General features: G+C 37.5%; 1 long non-coding RNA gene across 1 annotated transcript; it reads left to right on the top strand.

Moving 5' to 3' along the window:
* Positions 1-2,134: 2,134 nt before the first annotated feature.
* On the top strand, positions 2,135-4,916 carry LOC109322564. The gene is made up of 2 exons (XR_002104402.1): positions 2,135-2,237; positions 3,608-4,916. It is a non-coding gene; the product is annotated as an uncharacterized LOC109322564 (long non-coding RNA).
* The last annotated feature ends 2,298 nt before the right edge of the window (positions 4,917-7,214 follow it).

Genomic DNA, 7,214 nt, shown 5'->3' with positions numbered 1-7,214 from the left:
GGGAAAAAAAGAGGTAAGGAGGGGGAAGGATAATGATAGCAATTTTTTTTAGTTGCTATAAATATCAAGAATCAAATCAATATGTCGAGATGTGTGTTCCACTTTTCACATATATGCAGTGTGTAAACGAGAAATGGAGAGAGGGGGAAGAAGAGCTAGAGAGAAAAAGGAGAGACTACTAAAGAAATAAGCCCCCCTGTACAGACAGCCTGACGCCAGATGGCTTCTTCTAATAAATATTCAACCTTAACTCAGTTCCCATGTAACTTTGTTGTAAAGCTGCCAGCACACCCACACAGATCTGGGCCAGCAAAATGATTACAGTAGTACAAACAAAATAGTGCAATAGAGGAAACAGGCAGACAGGGTCCTGTATACAGAAAGACAAAGCTGTAAAGATGTGAGTTGATGAACCTCTAGATTTAATACTGAGAAACTCAAAATAATGACTTGGACGGGGGATGGGGAGGGGTAACTTTAAGAAAATAACAGACTTAGTTTTTTCCCCACTACAGGTTTTATTGTTGGAAATACACAGAACATCTTTCTGTAGAGACTGCAAATGGTACACTGTAAATCAAATGTTACTCTGCATAATTTCTATATTCAGCTGTAATTCAGATACCTTGAGTGAAATAATAACCCAGCTTAAATTTCCATTGTCAGCTGTGCCCACATGGGGCCCTAGTTAAAAGGAAGATTTTGTGCTGTGACATTTGCTTTATTAATTGGGGGAAGAAAGGGCTGGTTTGCCATATTTTTCTTCAGAAAAATACTGGCTCAATGCTCAAAAACATGCAACTTCAGTTGTGTGCTTTTTCCCCTCCGAGCTCTTTAATTTTAAAATTGGATTATAAGATCTGAGTTTCAGCAAACGCCATGCTGGCAACCCCCAAAACTATTAAAATAGGCTGTTGACCAAATTCATGATCCAATGCTGAGATTAAAAGAGAAAGGACACTGCTTTGCAGACATGTATTAACAGACAGTTAGAAACAAGAATGAAACATTGATAAGAACCAGACTAACAAAAAAAAAGAATTTAGAGGCTTGTACTATTAATTTCTTGGCTTGATTTCCAGGGGCTTTTCCTGCTCAATTTCTCATAATTAGAGATTGGAAAATGTGGGTAGTTTGCTGAAAACATCTACCTACAGCTAAGGTGGTTATTTTACTACCATCTAAGCCGCAATGATGGATCAGGTACCTAAGATGCATTCAAATTGATTCTGGGAGAATTTTAGCATGAGGCAAATCTTTCCTTTGCTGCAAATCCAGAATCTGAGTGCTCTGAGCTTGTTCACCACACTCCTGGCAGGGTGATGCAGGGAGGGTATAAATAGAAGTAATGGGACAGAATTAAGAGCAGGAAAAATTTAGGCTGAATGTCAGAAAATATTTCCTGGATGTGAGAATTTCTCTCTGAATAGCAGATAGCTGAGGAGATGTAGTAGGCAGTAGAATTAGTAGTCCACTAGTTTCCCTGGGAGAATATCACTGAGACTGTTTTAAATACTAATCTGACCTCAGCAATAGCAAATATGCTGCAGGAACGAGCCCGCATTAAACAAGATCAGTTAACAGGTTTCTTCCACAACTAATGTGTATTACTTTTGACTGACACTCATAAAACTGCAGTCAGGCTGTTAAGGAAAAAAATATTGCCAGAGAAAAGAAAAAAAAACTTTAAAAATGTTGCTACATAGCACTGCAAACTCAGGTCTGACCATTATCATCCCTAAATTTCCTGATAAATTTCCATAAATAACCTGGCTACCTGACTAAATTTCCTGAAGCATTTGTTGTGCCTGTTCTCTCCCCACCCCTCTCACAGAGAGTGCTTTGGATTATTTTTCTCCAGATGCATATTTCCAAGCCTACATGCTTCCATGCTGAATCTCACTTTGTTACTTTCCAATCTCTCTAAAACCCTTGATATTATTTTTCTGTCCTGACTAGCATTTAACACTCTTTCTCATTAAAGTATCATCTGAACTTCAACATTGTACTTGAACTTCTTTTATTATTATGCAAGGCATGGTAGCACCTAACAAGCAGAGTGGTCAAATCATCATTGCCAGGATCTTGTTAAGCTCCAAATCCTAAGTAACACATCCCTTTACTGTCCAGCAGGATAGCGATAATGAAATCTACCTGGGCCTGAATCCATCAACACTTGGCAAAATACAACTAGTAAAGATCACAGAACTGCCATCTTTTCAACATCACCACCTACTGTAAGCATATCAAACTTGCCCTCCATTGACAACACCAACTTGAAATTGTCCTTACAGTAATAATCTAGTGCCAAAAAATAAAATATTCTAAAATGCTGTCATAGGGTAGGCCTGGAAGGACTGCTTATCCCTGTGCCTCATACTAACTCACACACCAAAAACAAGAAATTAGGCAGTGGAGCTGGTTTAGCCCAGCCTTGAACCTATACCCTTTAAGAAGGTTTCACGAGTACTTTATTGGACTGACCTAAAACAGCAACACTGCTGACTTCCACGCTTCAGAACGTGTTAAACAGAAACAAGTGGGTGGTGTTTGAAGATTTGTCATGGAGGCACTGTAGCGATGTCTACAGTCAACAACTGTACTCTGATGACAATGGAGCTATGTGTAGTGATGGTAAAGCTTGGCTGGGCAAGAGAAAGAGCTCTCTTAGGGATTCTTAGGACTTGGACAGTAAGACAAACTCCATCAGAAGGTAGGAGCTGGCTTAAACTTCCCCAACATTACGTTAGCTCAGGATTTCCCAACCAGCGTGCCGCGGCACACTGGTGTGCCATCAGACATGTCCAGGTGTGCAGTGGAATCTTTTGGGGGTCTGGCTCCCGGCAGGGCATGGCTACAGCCAGTGTTGCCACCGCTGCCCCGCACCACCACCACGTCCCAGCTGACCCTGCACCGATCCCCCCACCCCGCTCCACGTTCAGCTGTTCACCACCACCACCCTCCCCCCACATTCAGTTGGTATGCCGTGGGGTGGAACAGGCCATGTAAGCGTGCTGTGGGATGGGAAAGGTTGGGAAACGCTGCCTTAGCTAAGAAAAGAACACTGCATGCAGCATACATTTAACGGAAAGAGTTCTACCTCATATTTCCTCTGCCAAGAGCAAAAGCAAAGAGGCCCAAATAACATAAAAAAAATCAAGTCTCTTAACTTACTGCTCTTAGGAATAATGAAGACAGAATTATGTAGGGGGGGTTGTATATTTATGCTATTAATTTATTTCACAATTTCCCCCCTAAAACTAAGGTGGAGCTGAGGTGCAGGAAAGAAATAACAGAAAGAAAATGGATTGTTGGCAGGAAGAAGAAAAACTTTGGAACTGATACAGTGAAGACAGAAATAGGAAAAGGGGGTGAAGGAGGGTGTAAAGAACAATGGCTAGCAGGAATGCAGTTGAACTGCTAAGGGGTTGCAAAGCAGAAAAAGGATAGGGAGACGGTGGGACCATCATCCAATAGCAATGTAGTAAATGAGTAGGGTTCACTGAATTATGCCTTGAAGTCACAGAGACAGAGAGAAACAGAGTTTGTTTCCCTGTCTATTGTTTATCCCTCCCTTACTTATCCCCCACTCATTCTTTTTTTACAGGTGTTAGGATGCATCTGTATTCTGGACCTAATACTCTAGAGCAAGTCTTTTGGGGTATGGAAGAGTCATTAGTACCAGACTGGGACTGACTTCATGATTAACTCTTCAAATTGTTCAACCAAACTGGAATGAGGAAAGCTTGCCAGTTCCTCTGGATCAGTCTTCTTGTTTTCATAGGACTCCCACAGCCATAAGTACTTACCTCAACAGTAAGCATTAGGATGACCCTAAATAATATGCAATATTTCTTTTATCAGAAAGGTATATAGCATTTGTAGAGCATTTGTTTTCATATAACATAACATCTATCTTTTTTGGCAGGAGATTCCTTCATATTAATCTTGATTACAATGAAATTGAATCACAATATAACTAAATACTCTAAAAGAGAGAATTTCCAAAATGACAACGTCCTATCCAAGATATTTTCTGTATTTTTTCTTCTTCTTTAGAGTTGTCTACAGTAATTTTGGACATGAGACCAAGTAGAACACATTGTTGGTGCTTTTAGCCTTTTGCTTATAAATTGAATAAGATAGATGTGTTCATTCATATGAACTAATGTAGTTTTTTCTTATGAAGGTTTCGTATTATACAAATCCATTAGCATATTTACAAATTAATCTTCCCCTAGGAAGAAAAAGATCAAAGATTTATAGAAGGAACTGCTTTATTACTTTTAAACTGCTTTTTAAGGGAAAGAGAGAGAAAGAAATGAAGGGAAATTATGTTGAACTATAAGTGTTTCTTTATGACTAGTGTACAGCAGCTTTCTGGAAGGTGGACAGTTACAGAAGAACACTGGAGAATTAATGCACTATATACAAGTTCAGTATTAAAAAATGACCAGGTGCCCATATGAGTTCATTATAGAACAAAACACATATATCTAAATAATTTTTAAAGGGTTTCTGCACCATTGGGCGAATATGTGTCTTATATTTTGTTTAATAATGAGAAAAAGAGATAAGGGAAGTAATGAAAGACAAGTGAAATTTAAAGATCTGTGTAGGTAGCCAAGTAGTATTTTCACATTGCCATTCCCTATCCTCCTTGATCTAAGATGAGAGCCATTTGGCAAAAGTCTCTTCATTATCTTAATAATATCCATGCTCTATAATGCTATAAAAAACATGATTATACTTCATGATAGATTCAAGGTGAAGAATAATTAAAATAATTAGGCTGAGAATGCCTGTATTTAAACAAATATCTTCAACATTACAAATATTACAGATAAAGTTAGGTGATTTTTCTTCATCAATTAAACCTAGCTTATAACCCCCCCCCCCGCTTTTTTTTTTTTTTTAGACACTGTTAAAAAGACTTTCTGTTAAGGCTGAAATACAGAATAATACAGCAGTAGGGAAGCTAAATGATATGCAAACCTTTAATGATTTATTAATAATCATTTTCTGCAACATTTCTAACTACTGAGGAGAAATCAGAGCTGTGTTTAAAACCTTCTCTTCAAAGGCAAAGAAATTTATGGAAAGGTTACAAGAATATTCGCAAATTCTTAGGAAAAAATGGCTCTCACCTGTCACATTAGGTGAATTATACTGAATCTTTCCATGTTCTCTTTGTTGTTGGGTACAATAATGTGTTTTTAAGATTGAGACCTCTCCTGAAATAAAAACGTGATTTTATAAAGGCTAAGTTTAATCTCTCATTTATCAATAGTACAACTTCCATTTTCTTATGACTACTATGTTTTTTTCAAATGCAGCTTTGCTGCCTCCACCAAAAAATGTATTGCTAAATAGAATACCTACTGAAAAAAAAAATTAAAAACAGATAACTGTAGATCGTCCCCTCACTGCTCCAATCTCCAGTGTATTTAGAGAAGGCCTATCGCAGAACCAACATGATTTCACTCAACTTGAAGACCAAACCATGGAGTCATGCAGAAGGACTCTGAACAGCATTTGCTCAATGACAGGAACAGGAGATGTGTGGGCAAGCCAGGAGAAGGTAAAGCTCACAGCCAGTACACTTAAAAACTGAAAATCCACTCTTCACAACCCACTTCAAATGGGATCCCAGATGAGTCCTTATCTCACATTACATCTTGCAGGCTGCCCTCAACCTCTGTTACCTTCTTCACTCCCTGACACTGATTTATATAATGTGTTCCCCTCATACCCACACAAGTCTTCCAGGTACTTGATATTTTTTACAGGCCAAGGTGGAATGACAGTTTGGGCCTTTGATTACAAAACTGAATAAACTGTATTTCAACTTCACTCTTTTGTTTCTTTTCACGTGTACTTTCACAGGAAAACGAAGCAGAACAGTCTTTTCACTTACTTCCTCTCCTTTTTCCAAAAGAGGCTGAGAGTAATTTAAAGAAAGGGGGCTGGGTATCAAGGCTCCTGAGTTGTATCTCAGTCATTGCCATTGACTGGCACTATGATAATTAGGCCCTTGCTATTCATTATATATACTATTCCATTAACTGGTTAATTGCACAGTAAATTTAGACTGGCCATACATACAAAGTAAAACCAGCTATACATCGAAAGTAATTATCACACAATAAAAATGACTATCCAGTTATAAAAAGAGTCAATCAGGTATAACATCAGTGCTTGAAAATATATAAGAACTCTATAGGTGGTTTCTATCCAGCTTGAATTTGAACATCTAGCAGGACCTTGAAGTTCAGAATTGTGAAGCTTAGTGTTTATAAAGTGCTTTGAAATCCTTGAATGAAAGATACAGTATGTTACAATTACAGCCATAATGCTTTGCAATTACAAAGTGCTTTTCATTCAAGGATCTTGTTAAAGTACTTTGAAAAACAATTAATTGAACATAGTAATCACAATATCACTATGAAGTGTATGTAGGAATAGTGCCAAACTGGTTCACAATACTAAAATGTAGTCTGAAATACCTGAGCCTGATATTGCAATCTATCATTCATGATATTAATGAGACGAATTGAAGTCCAGGAAACTTGTTCTTCCGAACAAGTTATTGACTCTGAAAATTAACACTAATAATTTTGGAGAGAAAGTGTTTCAAGTTAAATTCAAATTTGGTTAAAAGATAATTGGAGCAGGAAATAAAAGCATATGCAGGGTGTAATAGAATTTGATTACTGTAGCTAAGCTATATTTTAAAAAAAGGGCAAAACTGTTTTCTCAAATCTACAGTTTGGAACTCAAAACTGGTAAACTGCTCTTTCCTCACATCTACACTCCTAACTTCTTGACTTGTTAGGGATAGCTGAATGATGAATGTTGGCTAACTTGCAGATCTCAGAGGAAGTTTTGTACTCCAAGTCTTTCAGGTGACTAAAAATAGACAGCAAGTATGTTTCCAACAAAGAAGAACAGTAATTACAGGTGTTCAGACTTAATCTGAGACTTGCATGTACTGTGTGCATCTTGGCGCTTCATTATAGAGAATTAAAAAGTCAAGTGGATGAAGCATTAAACATGAATCATAAATAAAAGGAATGAAATAACATAGAACATGCTTGTTACATTACATACGAGAGGTTAGTGCCACTAGTAACTTTTGCTTTAATATTAAAAAAAGAAACACTTTTCTAACCAGATTTAGCAGAAAGGAAAAAAGAGTGATCAATGCTTATTTT

Source organism: Crocodylus porosus, unplaced genomic scaffold, assembly GCF_001723895.1.
Source record: "Crocodylus porosus isolate Cpor-Errol unplaced genomic scaffold, CroPor_comp1, whole genome shotgun sequence".
Lineage (NCBI taxonomy): Eukaryota > Metazoa > Chordata > Crocodylia > Crocodylidae > Crocodylus > Crocodylus porosus.
Note: the sequence above shows the minus strand (reverse complement) of the source record. Positions and strands in the feature narration are given on the sequence as shown.